The sequence below is a fragment of the Symphalangus syndactylus genome, chromosome 2 (assembly GCF_028878055.3).
Source record: "Symphalangus syndactylus isolate Jambi chromosome 2, NHGRI_mSymSyn1-v2.1_pri, whole genome shotgun sequence".
In the NCBI taxonomy this organism is placed as follows: Eukaryota; Metazoa; Chordata; class Mammalia; order Primates; family Hylobatidae; genus Symphalangus; species Symphalangus syndactylus.
In genome coordinates, this window is record NC_072424.2 from 77,044,565 (window position 1) to 77,067,367 (window position 22,803).

Here is a 22,803-nt window from a genome sequence, read left to right on the forward strand (position 1 = left end):
GCAGAGACACACATAGACTCAAAATAAAGGGATGGAGGAAGATCTATCAAGCAACTGGAAAACAAAAAAAGGCAGGGGTTGCAATCCTAGTCTCTGATAAAATAGACTTTAAACCAACAAAGATCAAAAGAGACAAAGAAGGCCATTACATAATGGTAAAGGGATCAATTCAACAAGAAGAGCTAACTATCCTAAATATATATGCACCCAACACAGGAGCACCCAGATTCATAAAGCAAGTCCTCAGTGACCTACAAAGGGACTTAAACTCCCACACAATAATAATGGGAGATTTTAACACCCCACTGTCAGCATTAGACAGAACAACGAGACAGAAAGTTAACAAGGATATCCAGGAATTGAACTCAGCTCTACATGAAGTGGACCTAATAGACATCTACAGAACTCTCCACCCCAAATCAACAGAATATACATTTTTTTCAGCACCACACCACACCTATTCCAAAATTGACCACATAGTTGGAAGTAAAGCTCTTCTAAGCAAATGTAAAAGAACAGAGATTATAACAAACTGTCTCTCAGACCACAGTGCAATCAAACTAGAACTCAGGATTAAGAAACTCAGGATTAAGAAACTCAGTCAAAACCGCTCAACTACATGGAAACTGAACAACCTGCTCCTGAATGACTATTGGGTACATAATGAAATGAAGGCAGAAATAAAGATGTTCTTTGAAACCAACGAGAACAAAGACACAACATACCAGAATCTCTGGGACACGTTCAAAGCAGTGTGTAGAGGGAAATTTATAGCACTAAATGCGCACAAGAGAAAGCAGGAAAGATCCAAAATTGACACCCTAACATCACAATTAAAAGAACTAGAAAAGCAAGAGCAAACACATTCAAAAGCTAGCAGAAGGCTAGAAATAACTAAAATCAGAGCAGAACTGAAGGAAATAGAGACACAAAAAACCCTTCAAAAAATTAATGAATCCAGGAGCTGGTTTTTTGAAAAGATCAACAAAATTGATGGACCGCTAGCAAGACTAATAAAGAAGAAAAGAGAGAGGAATCAAATAGATGCAATAAAAAACGAAAAAGGGGATATCACCACCAATCCCACAGAAATACAATCTACCATCAGAGAATACTACAAACACCTCTATGCAAATAAACTAGAAAATCTAGAAGAAATGGATAAATTCCTCGACAAATACACCCTCCCAAGACTAAACCAGGAAGAAGTTGAATCTCTGAATAGACCAATAACAGGTTCTGAAATTGTGGCAATAATCAATAGCTTACCAACCAAAAAGAGTCCAGGACCTGATGGATTCACAGCTGAATTCTACCAGAGGTACAAAGAGGAACTGGTACCATTCCTTCTGAAACTATTCCAATCGATAGAAAAAGAGGGAATCCTCCCTAACACATTTTACGAAGCCAGCATCGTCCTGATACCAAAACCTGGCAGAGACATAACCAAAAAAGAGAATTTCAGACCAATATCCTTGATGAACATTGATGCAAAAATCCTCAATAAAATACTGGCAAACCGAATCCAGCAGCACATCAAAAAGCTTATCCACCATGATCAAGTGGGCTTCATTCCTGGGATGCAAGGCTGGTTCAACATACGCAAATCAATAAATGGAATCCAGCATATAAACAGAACCAAAGACAAAAACCACATGATTATCTCAATAGATGCAGAAAAGGCCTTTGACAAAATTCAACAACGCTTCATGCTAAAAACTCTCAATAAATTAGGTATTGATGGGACGTATCTCAAAATAATAAGAGCTATCTACAACAAACCCACAGCCAATATCATACTGAATGGGCAAAAACTGGAAGCATTCCCTCTGAAAACTGGCACAAGACAGGGATGCCCTCTCTCACCACTCCTATTCAACATAGTGCTGGAAGTTCTGGCCAGAGCAATCAGGCAGGAGAAGGAAATAAAGGGTATTCAATTAGGAAAAGAGGAAGTCAAATTGTCCCTGTTTGCAGATGACATGATTGTATATCTAGAAAACCCCATTATCTCAGCCCCAAATCTCCTTAAGCTGATTAGCAACTTCAGCAAAGTCTCAGGATACAAAATTAATGTACAAAAATCACAAGCATTCTTGTACACCAATCACAGACAAACAGAGAGCCAAATCATGAGTGAACTCCCATTCACAATTGCTTCAAAGAGAATAAAATACCTAGGAATCCAACTTACAAGGGATGTGAAGGACCTCTTCAAGGAGAAATACAAACCACTGCTCAATGAAATAAAAGAGGATACAAACAAATGGAAGAACATTCCATGCTCATGGGTTGGAAGAATCAATATCGTGAAAATGGCCATACTGCCCAAGGTAATTTATAGATTCAATGCCATCCCCATCAAGCTACCAATGACTTTCTTCACAGAATTGGAAAAAACTACTTTAAAGTTCATATGGAACCAAAAAAGAGACCGCATCGCCAAGCCAATCCTAAGCCAAAAGAACAAAGCTGGAGGCATCACGCTACCTGACTTTAAACTATACTACAAGGCTACAGTAACCAAAACAGCATGGTACTGGTACCACAACAGAGACATAGATCAATGGAACAGAACAGAGCCCTCAGAAATGATGCCGCATAGCTACAACTATCTGATCTTTGACAAACCTGACAAAAACAAGAAATGGGGAAAGGATTCCCTATTTAATAAATGGTGCTGGGAAAACTGGCTAGCCATATGTAGAAAGCTGCAACTGGATCCCTTCCTTACACCTTATACAAAAATTAATTCAAGATGGATTAAAGACTTATATGTTAGACCTAAAACCATTAAAATCCTACAAGAAAACCTAGTCAATACCATTCAGGACATAGGCGTGGGCAAGGACTTCATGTCTAAAACACCAAAAGCAATGGCAACAAAAGCCAAAATCGACAAATGGGATCTCATTAAACTAAAGAGCTTCTGCACAGCAAAAGAAACTATCATCAGAGTGAACAGGCAACCTACAGAATGGGAGAAAATTTTTGCAACCTACTCATCTGACAAAGGGCTAATATCCAGAATCTACAATGAACTCAAACAAATTTACAAGAAAAAAACAAACAACCCCATCAAAAAGTGGGCAGAGGACATGAACAGACACTTCTCAAAAGAAGACATTTATGCAGCCAAAAAACACATGAAGAAATGCTCCTCATCACTGGCCATCAGAGAAATGCAAATCAAAACCACAGTGAGATACCATCTCACACCAGTTAGAATGGCCATCATTAAAAAATCAGGAAACAACAGGTGCTGGAGAGGATGTGGAGAAATAGGAACACTTTTACACTGTTGGTGGGACTGTAAACTAGTTCAACCATTGTGGAAGTCAGTGTGGCGATTCCTCAGGGATCTCGAACTAGAAATACCATTTGACCCAGCCATCCCATTACTGGGTATATACCCAAAGGACTATAAATCATGCTGCTATAAAGACACATGCACACGTATGTTTATTGCGGCACTATTCACAATAGCAAAGAGTTGGAACCAACCCAAATGTCCAACAACGATAGACTGGATTAAGAAAATGTGGCACATATACACCATGGAATACTATGCAGCCATAAAAAATGATGAGTTCGTGTCCTTTGTAGGGACATGGATGAAACTGGAAAACATCATTCTCAGTAAACTATCGCAAGGACAAAAAACCAAACACCGCATGTTCTCACTCATAGGTGGGAATTGAACAATGAGATCTCATGGACACAGGAAGGGGAACATCACGCTCCGGGGACTGTTGTGGGGTGGGGGGAGGGGGGAGGGACAGCATTAGGAGATACACCTAATGCTAAATGACGAGTTAATGGGTGCAGGAAATCAACATGGCACATGGATACATATGTAACAAACCTGCACATTGTGCACATGTACCCTAAAACCCTAAAGTATAATAAAAAAAAATAATAATAAATAAAAAAAAAAAAAAGAAGTGCTGGTTAAAGGTTAAAGGGCACTTTAGCTATATCTGTAATGTTGATGGGAAGGGAAGGGGAGGGGAGGGGAGGGGAGGGAGGAAGGAAAGAAGGGACGGGAGGGGAGGGAGGAAGGAAGAAAGAGACTCGAAGCAAGTGTGACAGAATATAAATATGTTCATTCCAGGTATTGGGAGTATTAATGTCTATTTCATTCCTTGTATTTTTTAGTGCCTTTAGAACTTATCTAAATAGAAGAAGGAGAAGTTTTACAAACAACCAGACTGGGTAGGAGTAATTCTTACAAAGGGAAAATAAAATCAATCTGAGCTCAGATGTCTCCTCCGCCTACTAAATCCAAAAAGATAGTTTTGACAAAAGAAAAACAAAAACTCTAAAACTGTACACCCAGGCAAGTTGACAGTCACGTATTAAGGAAATAGAAAAACACTCTCAGGCATACAGGGGTCCACCTAGAAAACATACCAAACTCTTCCCCTTCTTTAAAACAATAGCTAAATACCAACTACAGTCAGATGAGCGATAAATCAGAATAAAAAGCTGCGAGTTGTGGTATAAAAAGACTAGCAGTAAATACCGCAGGCCGTCAAAGGCAAAAATAATGGCATACATGGATACAAAATCAAATACATAAATCTAGAAATTTTCTTTAAAGGAAAGATGTGAAAAGTAAAAGAATAATAATTTAGCAATAATCTGGATCTCCAAACTCAGTAGGAAGAACAAAGGTGGGAGGAGGGGTAGTGAAGTGTAGCAGAGAATGGAAAATAAAGTAAAATAATGCTAAAAAAAATCTTATACAGGAGAGTTGCAGGTAGAATGATAACTAAATTATCTGATCTTCAATGAAATACAGACTGAGGAAAGTTTGTAAAAAATGAAGAATTCAGCAATATGAAATTTCAAGCAGGATGTGAGCCCTACAAATCACTGAAGGAAACAACAAAATATGCCCCAGATAGCAAAATACTGAAAACAAAATATTAATAATAATTTAAAAGCTGAAAGTCTAAAACTGCATAATATAAGTAAGCACAAACATATTAGTGATCAGAGAAATAAATTTTAAATAATGAGATATACATAAATAAATTAGGCTTTGTAGTGGCTGTTTGAGTCGATATTCCTACTCTTAAGGTTGAGTGCCCATTCCCTTACACACTTGGCAAAATTTTCAGAGATTGTTAACATCCGATATGGACAAGTACATAAGGGAATGGGCACTCAACCTTAAGAGTAGGAATGTCAGCTGAAACAGCCACTACAGAGCCTAATTTATTTATGTATATCAAATTTTGATGTGAGCATATATACTACAGAAATGACAAATAGAGACAATAATTTGTATGCCAAACACATAGTGACAATGATATATATGCTAACTTTTATGACAGTATTATTTATGGTAGCAAAAAAAGGAAATAACCTAAATACCCATCAATAGCAAGATGGGAAATAAATCATGCTATACTCATTTAATCAATTATTACCCAGCAATTAAAAGAGTGAATGGACCTATAATATGTGACATGGAAAAATTTCTAAGTTGGGAGGACTTAGAGAATCAGTAAGTTGGGAGGACAATGTGCAGAATAGTATGTATAAATGCACCCATTTTGTTATAGTCCTAACCTCTGTATTAGCATATGTGTATTTTTATGTATATATATAGGAAAAAATGTCTGGAAGAATACATAGTAAACTTTTAATAGATACCACCGGGAGGGAAGTAATTTTGCCCTCCTTATTCTATCTACTCTGAACAATTTGCATTTTTATACAGCGAATGTATCACTTGAGTGGTCGTTGTTGTGTTTAGTTTTCTTACTGGCCTTACTCAAATGTCAGCTCTTCAATCTTCCCCTGACTCCCTGGATTTGCGTTTTCCTGGGTGACTCAAATGCATGCCATACTTATTTCTACAATCACATGTGCACTATTACTTAGTAAAAAATTGTAGCCATGTTTTCTACCTAGGTGATGAGCTTCCTTCAGGCAAAGACTCTATCTTACTTATCTCTGAATTCCCCATATCCAACACATGTCTGGCACATGGTAGATTTTCATGGTTTAATCTGATGATGAATTAATCAACCAATCAAACAATATAGGAGTGAGACATGGTTAAGCTTTCCAAATTCTGTGGTTAGGTTATCCATGCCATTCCTCACTCCAAGTCCTGTAGTGTATCAGGATGTATCACTTGTAGTGTAACAGGGACTCTTCCTGGGAAGCAGTATAGTCATTAAGAGAAAGAGATCCAATTCCAGCTCCACCACTGCCCGGCTGGTGATGCCACCATACATGTCACTTAACCTCTCTGTAATTCAGCTTCCTCTTCTGTGAGGAAGGGCTAATAACCATTCCTGTTTCACAGAACTATTGTAAACACTAAATGCGTTAAAATACTACCATTAGTTGTATTATACAATGACATTTCTAGATAACAACAGGGAAGAAAATCAAAATTATTAACCAAAACTTCAAGGCATTGCCATTAAAGGATCCTGTCCCGTGGGGTATAAGAGGAGGGACAAACATTCACACATCGTTGCAGTCCCTTCATGTTAGCACTTCTAAATACTGGGCCAAGGACAGCCACCCCCAGATGCTGCCCCATTCCCCACCACTCTGCCTGCCCTGCGCCCAACCCTTGCCACCCCACCTCTTATGCCCCTTGATCCCCATCTGTATATTCCACCGTTCCCAACCCTGGAGTCAATCCTATTCCAAATCATGGGAAAAAATATAATAAGCCCTTGGCCATCTCTATAATTTTGGAATTTTGAAATCTTGAAGAAAAAGTATAGGTTCTTCTGTATTAGAAAAGATCCCATTTCCAGAGAAGGCACAAATGCATGACAAGAACACTCCATCAATCCCTGTGGGCCACTACTTGAAATTTTCCCACAAACTGATCTTATAGAAGAGGGAGATTAAGAAAAGTGAAAGTTATTTTTCACAGGAGGCTCTAGTAGGGACAGAAAGTCATCATGAAAGCATCATGACAGGTCCACCTTATCCCAGACTCAACCCCTGAATTGCTTCCACATTGTCTGTGCCACACAGGCTCCTGAGCCCTCTGCAGCCTGAAGAAATGAGTGAGATCTAAATGTGGTTCTGGGGTAAAAACCTACTTTCCATCTTGGAATCTCACAGAGACCCCAAAGCTAAATAAAAATTCCTTCAATTTCTCTTTTTTAAAAGATATTATTACTGTTGACTTATTCCAACTTTCAATTATTTGATTACAAGTGATCTTTTACATTTTCTGTTTGCTTATTTAATGTCTGTTTAGTTTTTTATGAATTGTTCAAATAGATTTCTGTCTTAATCTTGTGAGGTAGCATTTACCATAAACCTAAAACTCAGACACCTAAAACAAGCAGGACTACAGCAAATAGGTTACTGTTTTATATATTTTTGAATGAGAAGGCCTTGATTCAGTGTTGAATAGCAAGAAGAATCAAAAGATTTTTAATCAACTTCAAGTACAAAATTATCTTTGAATTTGTTTATTTATCTCCTGAGATTAACCTGATAAACTGAACTCTTCATGGACTAGGACCCAGTGGAACAATTCTTTGGATTTCTAAAGCGGTAAGGCAGGCCAGCACCCTCCGTGGCCAGCACAGAGAGGGCAGGCCAACCCTAGGATAAAGCAGAAGGGAGCAAGCTTTGGGCATTACTGTGGATAGAGAAGCCTGAGTGCTGCTTCTAGGCAGGTAAACATATGCCTGGATGTGCTGCAGGGATCTTAGCTTGTCCCATCAATGCCCTCCTTTGAGTCAGAAGAAAACTTCAGTAATTGGGCAGAAGGGCAGTGGGCTACTTCTTTAAACTGTTGAAAGTCTCCTTTCAACTCTCATGTCTCAGGCCAGAGAGACAACTTAGGGTGGCATTCAGTTTCCTGGTCTCCAGGCTAAAGTAATCGTTTTGAAAGTCGATTCCTCTGTTTCAGAGATGCTCCCCACAGATCTGAACTACTGGGGGTCTCCAACCTGTCACAAGCCTAAGGGGGGGGAAAGCTAATAATATCCCTTTTAGTAACAGATTTCTGGTAAAATTTGGATCACTGGGCTGGAGCAATTCTCAGGCCATAGTGGAGATGCCATCAAATTCTTTTCTTAACGGCATGGACTAACCGTCCTCTAGGATTACTGTCGGGAGTTTTCGTCCTAGGTCATGATTTCTGGTGACATAATTGGAATATCTGAATCCACATGATAAGGAGTCCTGTTTCAAATAATTTAGGCAGACTCTGTACTTTAGAAGACAAGATTGAGCCATAAAAAGGGAGGAGGAGGCACACAGACCATGGGATCTTTGGTGAGTGTGTCTCAGGCGGATCCAAAGCTGACAAACCATGTGAGTGTGTATGGCCATGAAAACTTTGAATTATCTGCCAGACAGAGTAAGTGCCCTAAAACCAAGATACATTTTAAAATGCTTTTATTCTGAATATTTATTCATAGGTCAAGCCTCATATTTCATTCCATTAATGCATTCATACTGCACCTGTTTTCCTCTCCCTTAGGTGCTTTACATATCCAAATGAACAAATACCGATTCACTTCAGGTTCCTTGGCTGTCTCTTAACTCTCGGCCTCTGACACTCTCCCTCCCTCCTACTGCTCTCTTGGCTCTTCTCAATCCCCAACCCAAAGTCCCATGCTCCCCACCCTCAGAATCGCCCACATGTCTCTATTTGTTTTGCCCCAAAAGATGCCAGACTGGAGATAATTTTTCTTTGATTTAAAATCCAGGCATAAAAAAGCTTTACCGATTCATCCCCGGCCCCTTCGTTGTAGAAAGAAGGTAATTAAAAAAAAAAAAGTCTGTTAATTCCAAGTGTGGCTTTTGTCAAGATTCTTTAAATAACCCTTTGTTATTTAACCAGACTCAATTGACCACCTAACTGGTAAAAGGAAAAAAATATATATCACGGCTCATATTTTTTTTTTTTAATTTTTTTTTTTATTATACTTTAGGGTTTTAGGGTACATGTGCACAATGTGCAGGTTTGTTACATATGTATCCATGTGCCATGTTGATTTCCTGCACCCATTAACTCGTCATTTAGCATTAGGTGTATCTCCTAATGCTGTCCCTCCCCCCTCCCCCCACCCCACAACAGTCCCCGGAGCGTGATGTTCCCCTTCCTGTGTCCATGAGTTCTCATTGTTCAATTCCCACCTATGAGTGAGAACATGCGGTGTTTGGTTTTTTGTCCTTGCGATAGTTTACTGAGAATGATGTTTTCCAGTTTCATCCATGTCCCTACAAAGGACACGAACTCATCATTTTTTATGGCTGCATAGTATTCCATGGTGTATATGTGCCACATTTTCTTAATCCAGTCTATCGTTGTTGGACATTTGGGCTGGTTCCAACTCTTTGCTATTGTGAATAGTGCCGCAATAAACACACGTGTGCATGTGTCTTTATAGCAGCATGATTTATAGTCCTTTGGGTATATACCCAGTAATGGGATGGCTGGGTCAAATGGTATTTCTAGTTCGAGATCCCTGAGGAATCGCCACACTGACTTCCACAATGGTTGAACTAGTTTACAGTCCCACCAACAGTGTAAAAGTGTTCCTATTTCTCCACATCCTCTCCAGCACCTGTTGTTTCCTGATTTTTTAATGATGGCCATTCTAACTGGTGTGAGATGGTATCTCACTGTGGTTTTGATTTGCATTTCTCTGATGGCCAGTGATGAGGAGCATTTCTTCATGTGTTTTTTGGCTGCATAAATGTCTTCTTTTGAGAAGTGTCTGTTCATGTCCTCTGCCCACTTTTTGATGGGGTTGTTTGTTTTTTTCTTGTAAATTTGTTTGAGTTCATTGTAGATTCTGGATATTAGCCCTTTGTCAGATGAGTAGGTTGCAAACATTTTCTCCCATTGTGTAGGTTGCCTGTTCACTCTGATGATAGTTTCTTTTGCTGTGCAGAAGCTCTTTAGTTTAATGAGATCCCATTTGTCGATTTTGGCTTTTGTTGCCATTGCTTTTGGTGTTTTAGACATGAAGTCCTTGCCCACGCCTATGTCCTGAATGGTATTGCCTAGGTTTTCTTGTAGGATTTTAATGGTTTTAGGTCTAACATATAAGTCTTTAATCCATCTTGAATTAATTTTTGTATAAGGTGTAAGGAAGGGATCCAGTTGCAGCTTTCTACATATGGCTAGCCAGTTTTCCCAGCACCATTTATTAAATAGGGAATCCTTTCCCCATTTCTTGTTTTTGTCAGGTTTGTCAAAGATCAGATAGTTGTAGCTATGCGGCATCATTTCTGAGGGCTCTGTTGTGTTCCATTGATCTATGTCTCTGTTGTGGTACCAGTACCATGCTGTTTTGGTTACTGTAGCCTTATCACGGCTCATATTTAGCATAACAATCTAATCATCAGGTAAATTCCACTGAAAAAGAATTAGAGAAACCTGAAGACAATCTTCCTTTTTAGAAGGCTGAACTTAGAAACCTCATATAATTCAACTCCACTGAAAGTACTTCTCCACTACCCTGGAAAAGCAACTCCATGGTTTATCTCTAGATTAATGGGTAGTAATTGCTTTTTGTCAACTTTTGATTAAAGTAAAAATATACCATTGTGCACAAAGGGATGTGTACATCTCATGAATTTTTACAAACCGAACACTCTTGAATAACTAGCACCAGGTAAAGATTTAGGGTGCTACCAGTACCCCAGAAGCCTCCCTCATGGCTCCTCCCAGTCATTAACTCAACCAAATGCAACTACAAGTCTGACTTCTACTTCAATAGACGAGCTTTGCCTGGTTTTGAACTTTTTATAAATGGAATTATACCAAATGCACTCTTTTATATCTGACTTCTTTTGCTCACATATTATGTCTATGAGATGAATCTACATTGTGGTGGGTAGCATTAATACATTCTTTTTTGTTGCCATTATTTGTTCCATTATATGAATGTACCACAATTTATTCATTCATTCTACCTTTGATGGACATCCGAATTGTTTCCAGTTTTGGCAATGGTGAATAATGCTGCTACAAAGATTCTAGTATATGCCTTTTGGTACACACACTTGTGAATGTCTGTTGGGTTTATACCTAAGAGGGGAATTGCTGTGTCATCAGGTATGCATATATTCAGCTTTAAAAGATACTGTCAAAGTTTTCCAAAGTAATTTTACCAATTTACACTCAATGAAAATTTCAATTCTGCACATCCTCTACAACATTTAGTATTGTCAATTTGTAAAATTTTTTTTTTTTTTTTTTTGAGAAGGAGTCTCGCTCTTTCACCCAGGCTGGAGTGCAGTGGCGCGATCTTGGCTCACTGCAGGCTCTGTCCCCCAGGGTTCACGCCATTCTCCTGCCTCGGCCTCTCCGAGTAGCTGGGACTACAGGCGCCCGCCACCACGCCCGGCTAATTTTTTTTGTATTTTTAGTAGAGATGGGGTTTCACCGTGGTCTCGATCTCCTGACCTCGTGATCCGCCCGCCTCGGCCTCCCACAGTGCTGGGGTTACAAGCGTGAGCCACCGCGCCCGGCCATCAATTTGTAAAATTTTAAGCATTCTCATAGGTAAGGTTAGGAGGAGCTCCTTGTGGTATTAATCTGCATTTCCCTAATGGCTGTTGATGTTGAGCAACTTTTTATATTATATGCCTGTTGGCTATGGAGGTACTCCCTTTTAAAATGTGCCAGTTTGAGTCTTTTGTCCACTTTTAACTGATTTTTTCTTATTTGTAGGAAATTTTTAAATAAATTCTGTATGCTAGTCCTTTGTCTGATATTTGAAATGTAAATATTTTCTTCTGTCTAATGTAAGTACCTTCCTCTGTTGCTTGCCATTTTATTCTCCTTAATAGTAAGAAAAGATTCTTGGCCAGGTACAGTAGCTCACGCCTGTAATCCCAGCACTTTGGAAGGCCGAGGCAGGTGGATCACCTGAGGTCAGGAGTTCACAACAATCCTAGCTAATGTGGTGAAACCCCGTCTCTACTAAAAATACAAAAATTAGCCAGGTGTGGTGGCAGGCGCCTGTAATTTGTACTTGGGAGGCTGAGGCAGGAGAGAATCACTTGAACCCGGGAGGAGGAGGTTGCAGTGAGCTGAGACCATGCCATTGCACTCTATCCTGGCCCACAAGAGTGAAACTCCGTTTCAAAAAAAAAAAAAGAAAAGAAAATATTCTCAATTTGAATCAAGTCAGTGCACTAGCCTTTCAGTTTATGGTTTGTTCTTCTTGCATCTTTTTAAAGAAATCTTTGCATGTTCCAAGGTTTTAAGTACATTCTCCAATACATTAAATACATTGTTGTTATCTTCTGGAAAATTTATTTCACATTAAGATCTATGATCTAAGAATTTATTTTTCTTTATGGTCCAGGATAGATAGCAAAGTTTGTTTTGTTTTGTTTTTTCCCAAATTTCAACCAGTTGATTCATCACCATTTACTGAAGGAAGAAAAATAGCCTTTGGCACTGTACTACTGTGGCACCTTTGTCATAAATAAGGTGGCCAGGGATATATCTGGGTCTGTTTCAGGACTTTTTCTTCTGTTCCTTTAGCCAATGTGTTGATCCTTGGACGAAGGGAGTAGTGTTAATTACTGTGGCTTCATAGGAAGTTTTGGCATCTGGAAGTCTATATCCTTTAAGTTTGTCTTTGCTATTCTTCAGGATTGTCTTTACTATTGATGGTTTGCATTTATGTATAAATTTCAGGATCAGTTTGTCAATTTCCACCAAAAAAAAAAAAAACTGCTAGAGTTTTTATTAAGATGGCATTGAATCTATAGTTCAATTTGGTGAGAATAACCATCTTTTCTATTGTTAACCAAAAATAAAATTCTAAGCTGCCCAAATATCTGAACAGACTCCTCCTCTTGGCCAAGGGCATTCCAAAGTTAACCTGAAAAACTAGTTTGGGCCATGAGGGGAAGTGGGGAGTCACATATGACTCACAGCTGACCAGCATTAACATGAACACAGAAACTTTCAAACTGATAAGAGTCTTAATAGACTCTTTAAGTCTGATAAGAAATATTTATGGCCGGGCGTGGTGGCTCATGCTTGTAATCCCAACACTTTGAGAGGCCGAGGAGAGGGGATCACGAAGTCAGGAGATCAAGACCATCCTGGCTAACACGGTGAAACCCCATCTCTACTAAAAATACAAAAAAAAAAAAAAAAAAAATTAGCCTGGTGTGGTGGCAGGCACCTGTAGTCTCAGCTACTCAGGAGGCTGAGGCAGGAGAATGGCATGAACCCAGGAGGCGGAGCTTGCAGTGAGCCAAGATTATGCCACTGCACTCCAACCTGGGCAACAGAGCGAGACTCCGTCTCAAAAAAACAAAACAAAAACAAACAAACAAAAAGAGACATTTATAATCTATTCTCTCTGAAGCCTGCTACCTGGAGGCCTGGTCAGCATGATAAAACCTTGGTCTCCACAACCCCTTATCTTATCCCAGACATTCCTTTCTGTTTATTCTAAATCTTTAGACAATAACTTAACTCTTTTAACCAACTGCCAGTCAAAAAATATTTTAATCCACCTATGACCTGTAAGCACCTCCCCCATTTTCAGTTGTCCCAACTTTCCAGACCAAACCAATGTATATCTTACATGCATCAATTGATATGTTATGTCTCCCTAAAATGTATAAACCAAATTATATCCCAACCACCTTAGGCACATGTTATCAGGATCTCCTGGAGGCTGTGTCACGGGCCATTGGTCACTCATATTTGGTTCAAAATAAAGCTCTTCAAATATTTTACAGAGTTTACTTCTTTTCATTGACATATTGAGCCTTCTAATCCATTAACACGTTATAGCTTTCTACTTAATTTCTTTCTACTTTAATTTCTTTCAGTAATATTTTATAGTTTTCTGTGTAGAAGCTTTGCATATCTTTTATTTTCCCTATGTAATATTTTTTGATGCTAGTAAAATTTTTAAAATCATTTTCTAACTTGATGTGGCTGATATATGCAGATACAATTGATTTTTATGTATTGACTTTGTTGTATACAGTGGCCATGCTAAATTAACTATTATTAATTCTAACAGTTAATTTTTGTAGATTCTTTTGGAATTTCCAAATATACAGTCCTATCGTCCACAAACCAAAATAGTTTTATTTCTTCCTACATATTACATATGTCTTTTGTTTCATTTTCTTGTCTTATTGCACTGACTAGGAATTCCAATACAATAATTCATAAAAATGGCAATAGCAGACATCCTTGCTTCATTTCTGACACAAGGGGCAAGGTTTTTAGTATTTAATCATTAAAAGTGACATTTGTGGTTAGCTTTTAAAAATACTCTTTATTATTAAGAAAGTTACTTTCTATTTCTACTTTGCTAAGGATTTTTTCATGAATTGGTGTTAAATTTTATCAAATGCCGTTTCTTAATTTTTTGAGATGATCAAATTTATTTTCTCCTCCATCCTGTTAAAATTTATACAGAATTCCACTATGTTCAGAGAACATACTCCATATGATTTTGACTTTTTGAAATTTGTTGAGACACATTTTATGACCCAGCTTACAGTGTATTGTGGCAAATATTTCTCATGTACTTGAAAAGAAAGTATATGTCTACAGTTGTTCAGTATGGTGTTCCATATAGAACTGGAAAATTGGGAATTAAGCAATTCACTACTGATTAACCTATGCAATAAAAAAAATCATGAAACTTAAGTAAAGCAGTGCTTAGAGAAAAATTTATAACCTTAATGCTTATGCTGGAAGATGAATAACGTTTCAATTTAGGATTGTTTTATTTTTATTTTCCTTTTGAACTGACCCTTTTAATATAGTGAAATGCCTTTTCTTATATATAACAGTGCTTCTCAACTGAGGACATTAGCAAGGTCTAAAGACAATTCTTGGTTGTCACAATTTGGGGTGGGGAATGTTGCTGACATCTATAGTGAGTAAAGGCCAGGGATGCTTATAAGCATCCTGCAATGCACAGGATGGTCCCTCACAACAAAGAATTATCCAGTTCAAAATACCAACAGTGCTGAGTTGAAAAACCCTTTTATGCAACGATACTTTTTGCCCTAAAATCTACATTGATAGTAATACCAGGTTAGTAGAACCTGATGTATCTTTTATCCTTTGACTGTCAATTTTTTGTGTGTTCTTATACTCTTTTAAGTATAATAAAGGTGGATTTTGATTTTTGTACATTCTGATAATATTTAACTTGAAGAATTTAGTCCATTTATATTTAATATAAAGATGGATATATTTGGGTTTAAATCTGCTACCCTACTATTTATTTTCTTTTTGTAAACATATATTTTCCCCATTTTTTCTCTTGTCTTTCTTGTGATAATTGAAATATTTCTAAAAATTGTTTCATTCCCTCCCTCACTGGCTTGTTACATAGGGATTATTTGCTATTTTTTTAGTGGTTGCCTTGGAAATTACAACATGCATTTTTAACTTATTATTGTTTACTACGTATTAATACGTTAACCACTTCTCAGAAAACACAAGGGTCTTTGACACTTTAATTTACACAGTCCCTCTCCCTTGTATGATATTGTTGTCTTATATTTATATTCTAGAAACATTTTAAACTTTACATTATAATTGTTGTTTTAAACAGGCAGTATATTGATTTATATTTTTTACATACTTACCCATTTTCCTCATTCCTTCCTGAAGTTTCACATTTCCATTTGGGAATATTTTCCTTCCACCTGAAGAAATCCCTTTACAGTTTTGGGTTTTTTGTTTTTTTCTGCAACAGATGAATTCTCTAAGCTTTTCTTTATTTCAAAATGTCATTTTTGTTTTATCTTCATTTTGAAAATATTTTCCTCAGTATAAAATGCTAGGTAGACTGTTTCTTTCCACACTTTATAGATGCCATTCCATTGTTACCTAGCTTTCATGAATTCTCTTAAAAGTCAGTTTTAAATCATATTGCAAATGCATAAGTAGTTTGCATTTATACTACTTACAATACATAAAACTCCTGCCTCTATGGCTTGATATCTCATGGGTTTGTGAAACTTCTCAGCCAATTTATCTTCAGATATTACTTATTTGACGCATTAAACTGTTACATGGACACATTTTCTCTCTTTTCTCTTTCTGGAACTCCAATTACATATATTTAGGCCATTCACAATTTTCCATCTGTATCATATATTTCATACTTTTCATTCTTTTTTTCTCTTTGTGCATTAATCTGGATAGATTTTGCTGGCCTATCTTCCAGTTAAACAATCCTTTTACTGAGTTCTAATCTGTTACTAAACCATCTATTGAATTATTAAACTTAGTAGCAGGAATTTGAATTAGAGAATTTCTATTTGGTTCATTTTTATTGGTTCTTGCTCTCTGTGAAATTTTTTATTTTCTTCTCTATTTTGTTGAGCACATTAATCATACGTATTTGAACACATGCCTGTGTCTGACAACCCCAAATCTGAATCACTTGTAGGTCTTTTTTTTCCCCTTGGGTTTGTGTTTTGTTTGTTGTTTTGGGGGTTTGTTTTGTTTGGAGTTTTAGGGGTGTGGCAGTTTGTTTTGGTCTTAGTCTTTTGGTCCTGTTTCCTATCATGCCAGCTAATTTTTTCTATGTTACTGTATAAGCAACCTTCTCTGTGTATAAGTCCACAGAGAAGATTTAATTTTTTTTTTCTTGAAGACAGATGGAGAACTAGTAGATCATCTTGATCCAGGCAAGGTAAGTCTACTTCTGGTTTTCCCTTGTTCCTAGTGCTTGACCCTTTGGGAATCTCAACTGAAAGCCTAGAGTATTTACCAGAGTCCCTCCTCCTGAATTCCAATTGAGCCTTCACAGCACAGTGACTCTACTCTCTCTGCTTAGCTTTTTACCCTCCTGCAGCTACTTTCTGCTTAGTTAATCAGCATCTCATCCCATATATGTATTTCTTAGAATGTGACAAATGACTACAGGGGAAATTGCAGGTAGAATACGGGGCTCAATATTTTATAGTAAACTTTCCTCTAGTATCCTGCTCTTCAAGTCCTGACTGCCTCAGGAAACTTGAGCCCTAATATTTGACTCCTAGCCCAATAAGTATCCTGCTATGACCCTTTTGTTCAGATTCTGTACCCTGCCCCACAACTTGCAAATGCCCCAAAAGGAAAAATTGATAGGGAATGTAGGCCTCACTTTAATGCATTCTCCTTCTCTTAGGATCTTGACCTGTCAAGTCTTGACTGCCTTGATTTCCCTTTGCTGCCTTTAAAAATGTCTGTTTTCTAGATGTTCTTAGCAGGAGAGTTAGTCTGATACTAACTACTCAATCTTAATCAAAAGCATGAGTGGTAATTACTTTTTAATAGGCTACAAGCAATACAAAGTTAAGAACTAATTGGATTTATTAAATTATTTGGTTAATTAAACTAATAACTACATTGAATTTCCACAGCACTGCTCTTCCAATGATTTCAAAGCATCTTAGCACATTAACAAAAGACCATTACTAGTTTCCTCTGGCTCTAATTTATAAATTTTAAATTGATGTAATGGAAGAAAATAACTCAAGTTCATAGGCATGAGGTATCCAGAAAAATTAGATAAAAAGAGGTACTAAATATGCTGATTGCCAAAATCATCAGAATGATTTGAAATCCCAAGAAATAGACTCCCCCTAAGTACACTATGATTCATATTAATACCTTGACACAAAGAAATTTGGAATAATCCATCATTGTGTTTCTCCAGGATTCCAAATAAAAAGCACTGCAAATGGGGTGAGAACAGGTTGACCTCACAAGGCCCCTTGGAACACTGTACTTGAGAATTAATAATAAATGGAGGCTAGCATTTTTATTGATAATTTCTGTCCAGAACTGAAAGTATCTCATAGACACTGGCTGTACTTCCTACCATTTCTTGAAGGACTAAAAAAACATGGTTACACTCATTTTACAAATCAGCAAACAGAAGTCAAATAATTCAACAAAGTTCACAAAACATGCCCACCTTGGCCAGGAAGTGTGCCTGGGTGTCTCCACCACTGATTCAATGAGTTACTGATTAGTATTACCTTTCTGCTTACTGTTATTCCCTACACTGTTAGCTTCATAGAACAAATACTAACTGCTGAACTACTTCAAATATAGTTGTCTAACATCATTGTACTATTCTTAGATTTGCACATTGACCACATCTAGTAAAAGTCTTCTATTACACAGCCTACTTGTTGTATCCCATTCAGGAATAAGCAATTAACCAAAAATATGTAAGCGAGGAATAGGGGGAGAATTGCGGGCTTATTTCACTCTTGCCTTTACTCATACACAAAAAAGTTCCCACTTTATTGGGTGTTTCTAGTAGGTTATCATCTGCATGATGAAGGCTCAAGGCAGCAGGAATGATAGAGCACTTAGCACAACAATCAGATTAGAAAAGAACAGTTTAGACCCTAAACAACTGACCACTTCATGAAGCTTAAAGAATCCCAAGGAAAAAAATTTAGAAATTATCTGAGTATCATTTGAGTTATGTAGTGAATAAATCAAATACTTACAATTTCTTCACTTCCTTATTATATTTGCCCACATTCCACAGTGAAAGAAGATCCATGGAAGATGTTGTAAACCAATTCCTACCCTTTTCATCTGTTTCTAAATGCATTTATGCCTTTGGTCAACAGTATGCAATATGCTGAACTTCCTTCAAAACCTTGAAATCATCTCAACAGCCTCAGGGTAAAAGGGAAATTGTGTCAGCAGCAACCAAACAGCCAGAAGGTACAGCTTAAATGTTTCCCAACATCCAGGCAACACCTGGCAAATGTCTAGTTGTTGGAAGAGCTAAGTGTGCCCACTAGGAACAGATGTGAAAAATGGATAAGGTGAACATACATCCTCTATTGGAATGTTGCTAGCTTTATTTTCTTTGCTTATATAAATGGACTGCTATTTCTTTATATTTCTACAGCCCTTTCCTATGTGATGGTCGGCAGAACCCATGGCACCAACCACCCTTCAAGGCATGGTTGGGTGACAGACAGAGGGTGCAGCAGGGGAAGCAGGAAGACCAGTTCATGTAGGTCATATCATCACCTGGAGAGCTTCTGACCTCCTCCCGCGACACACTGGCAAGAGTTCTACTTCAGGTACCTCTTGCTCTTTTTGTGTTCAGCTTGCTCATTCCCTCCAAAGAGGACGTTGCTCTAGATTATACTCCTCACCTCCCTCTACTATCTCTCAGGTTGCATTCAGAATCAGAAAATCCAAGAAATATATTCACAGATGTTCCCTTGTTTATTTGTTGACTCTGTGTAATTTGTTTGCCCTAATTTGTTTTTGTCTACCTGGGGACTTCCCTTTTTAATTTCCCTTTCTCTGTTTACCCCTCTTTGTGGAGCAGTGGTCTGTTAAGCTGTGAGAGGCACACGCCAAATTAAAAAAAAAAAAAAACAGCACTGCAGATTGTTTTAAGCATGGGCTGCCCCTTTGGGCCTGAAGGCCTTGCTTGAAGCCTGCACCTGCTCCTCCTCCTGAGACGCAGGGCTCCTGATCTTTATCCCTTGCCTTTAAGCTGCCTGATTCCTATTATCCAAAGTCAAACAGCGTTCTCTACATTCACGCCTCCAGCACTTGGCATGAAATTAATAAGCCTGGCTGATATATTTCCCTGGAAGCCTGCCACTCTTTAACAGTGGTGTTAGATTAAAAATTTTGGCATGGTTAATGAACAGGGAAAAGCTGAAGCCAAAAGTTTCATGCAGCAATGCAAAGATTTGGGGGTTATGAAAAGAATACCAACTTTTCTCATATTTTCTGAATGCCATCCTAATTACAGGGTTAGATAACAAACACAACTAGACAGTCAGCATTAGAAGAAAGGGTGTATTCTCCGGCTTTACTCATATTTAGATTTTATCGTCTGTCCTTTCAATCACATGGCCTTCTGTTAGACTGGGTTATCTAAAATTGTAATAATAGTTATTTGTTCTCTAAACAGACTTTCCTCATCCCAGGTCACTACTTTTCTCATTAAAGGAGCACTATGAATGGGTTTTGGACCGAAAACTGATCTTCCTGAAGTGAAAGTTATTCCAGTGAGAGATTATTTTGCACTTATTAAAGACCAGTGTCTCACAGTTGGAGTTCCGGTACTCATTGTTTAAGTCTAAAGCAACACTCCCCAAATCATAAAGACACCACCTCTCCCCACCACAGGAGACGTACTTGATACCTAGGCCATGCTTTTGTTCCCCCACCTCTAAACCCAGCACCAAGCTATAGAGAATTAGACTCACCCAGAAGATGTAAAATCCACTGAGTCCTCATGACCCATCCCATTGGTAAGGGTTTTGCAAAAGGTTTGACAAGGGTTTGGCAAAACCTAGGCAAAGTCCCATATCCCATGCAGAGCCCTCCCAGTGCAGAAGGGGTGCACAAGCATGGTAACATGAGTACTCCGTTCTTAGTTACCCATCTCTACCACTTAGATATTAATGCCACATAACAAGAAGCCTGGGAATATGAAAGGAACACAATGTGAAGGAGGCAGGAAAGGAAGGAGGAGCAAAAGGAAAGCTATGTTTGTTTGGTGGAAGCACAAATATGTTCTACAACTCTGTCCTGTCTCCTGAGGAATAGCTAGGAGGTATAATGACCAACAGGTGCATGCCATCCCTCTTCAGGGACTCTTGGCTCTGAGTCCCAATACATGGCAAAGGTGGAATTGCCAGAGCTGTAGAGTTGCCCAATTCTTTGTCCAATTAGGAAAACCTAGGCAATGAGCTCAGAAAGAGACACTCAGCTGATCAAACACAAGATTTTATTTTTCATGTGCTCTAAAGCATCAAGTTAAACCAAACTTAACCTATCAATGATCTAAGGATAATATAAAGCCGAGACTACCTTTAGTTTTTGCTTTAGTTTCCCTACTCAACAGAACAGTCACAAGAAAAGTCATCATCAAAATCACAAGCATCACTCAAAAGTTCATTTCAACTGAAAAACAGTTACCCAGAAGTAAATGCATGAGAATCACGTCACCTCCACTTGTGTTGGCCAATGTGACAGCCATTCTTGAACAGATACCCTATCTAATCAATGACTTAAAGGAAAAATTAAAATGGTAAATAACCCTCCCTGGGCTGAAAATAGGAAGTATGACTAACATTCTTCTCTTAAGTTACTAGGAGGAAAAATGATTTTAAAGCACATGAGGGTTTCATCAGGAGATGGGAGTTGATCCTTGGTAGAGTCAAATCAATTTCACAGCAACCCATTACAACAGGTGTCTAGGTATTCATAGCTGCAGGATACTTCAAACCTTTTTCTCCACATAAAGAAAGCATAAAGAGATCAAAGCACCTGGACCACACGTTATGCAGTTGAAAGTTGTCCCAACATGTTCCCTGCCTACAAGACAAATACGTTAAACGTATTTGCAAATGTCAACTTCATCCCTTTCAATGCCTCTTAAATCAGGTCAGTGAGTCTGTTTTGGAAACATAAGTAGGATGACTCATAGATACTTCCTTGGCTCATTACCCAAGCAACTCCATTTTAAGCACTCTGGAGTTGCCCTCCTGTGGTCCACATCCTTAGGACATTGTTACAATCTGACCCTTTACTTTTATGGCCCCATCCCTTTGTTCGATATGCTGCTATCTTACACTTGCATCATTATTGTGTCACCTGAAAAAAAGTAAACTCATTTCTAAAAATAATTTGGCTTTTCTGGCCCTAAGAGTAAATGTTGGTTTGCTCTTATGGCTGCACTCAAAGTTCTGTCTCAAACCAAACTTGCCCAGAATACTAAATCCCTTTCAAGGGAAGACAACCCTTTGCGATAAATGATCTATCTCATTTTAAAGACTGATTCCAATGTCCCAAATTGTCCATTTTTTCTTTTACCCAGAGTTCTCCAGGAAATGGTGTCAGAAGAACAAGTATTGGGTGTCAAAACCTGGCTTGATCTCTCCCCCAGCAGGATTATCTCTCTTCCTTGGAAATAAGACCAGCCAGACTTTATTCAGCTCTCCACTTTCCCCAAGGTTCCCATTTCCTGAGCTGCTTTGAAAACCTCCAATGGCTCTCAATCAGCCCACCACCCCAGCACGGCCACCCATTATTTCCTGTAACACACCCTCCAACCAAACGCTGAACCACCACTTAATAGACTCCATTACACATTCTCTTAGCACCTTACCAGGTGCTATGCCACGTAACAAGAAGCCTGGGAATATGAAAGGAACACAATGTGAAGGAGGCAGGAAAGGAAGGAGGAGCAAAAATTCCATCGTCATGGAACTCAGCACCACAAAAATTATAAAGTCATTTTCATAAAGTCTGTCAACACTGTATCCCTGAGCCTAGCCTACTGTCTAGCACATATAGGTGCCCACCCCAAGTTAATAAATAAAAGAACAAATGAATGGACCAATGTCCTTGCTTTCAACCTTCTCATAGGTTTACATTTCCTAAGCAGAGGAAATGTATCCTCATGCCAACTTACACAACGAAAACTTTAAGTTAATATGCATTGTATAAATAAGTGAATGACTGTATGTTTATGGTCAGCCAATACTTTGAAGACAAAAACCTTGTTCATAATTCTTCAGGTTCTGAGAAGCACAACTCTCCTGGAGAAACTGCCTAAGATGAACAGGAACACAAGGAGAATTTTAGTGGACAGCAGGTTTTAATTATTTAAAGGTGGACAGAAAATGCTTCAGGCCTCAGAGTATCAAACATGCATCTTTCTCATCCCCTCACCAACCTAGTTGGGCCAGTTTAGAAGCATTCTGCAGCACCTTCTGAGACGTCTCAGTCCTAGCAGTTATAAGCTTCTACTAAATAACCAGTATACATCATCCTAGAGA

General features: G+C 38.3%; 1 long non-coding RNA gene across 1 annotated transcript; it reads left to right on the top strand.

Annotated features, from left to right (window-relative positions):
• Positions 1-7,589: 7,589 nt before the first annotated feature.
• Positions 7,590-22,364, top strand: LOC129471189 (uncharacterized). The gene is made up of 4 exons (XR_010116367.1): positions 7,590-7,673; positions 16,629-16,667; positions 18,897-19,074; positions 21,840-22,364. It is a non-coding gene; the product is annotated as an uncharacterized lncRNA (long non-coding RNA).
• Positions 22,365-22,803: the final 439 nt, after the last annotated feature.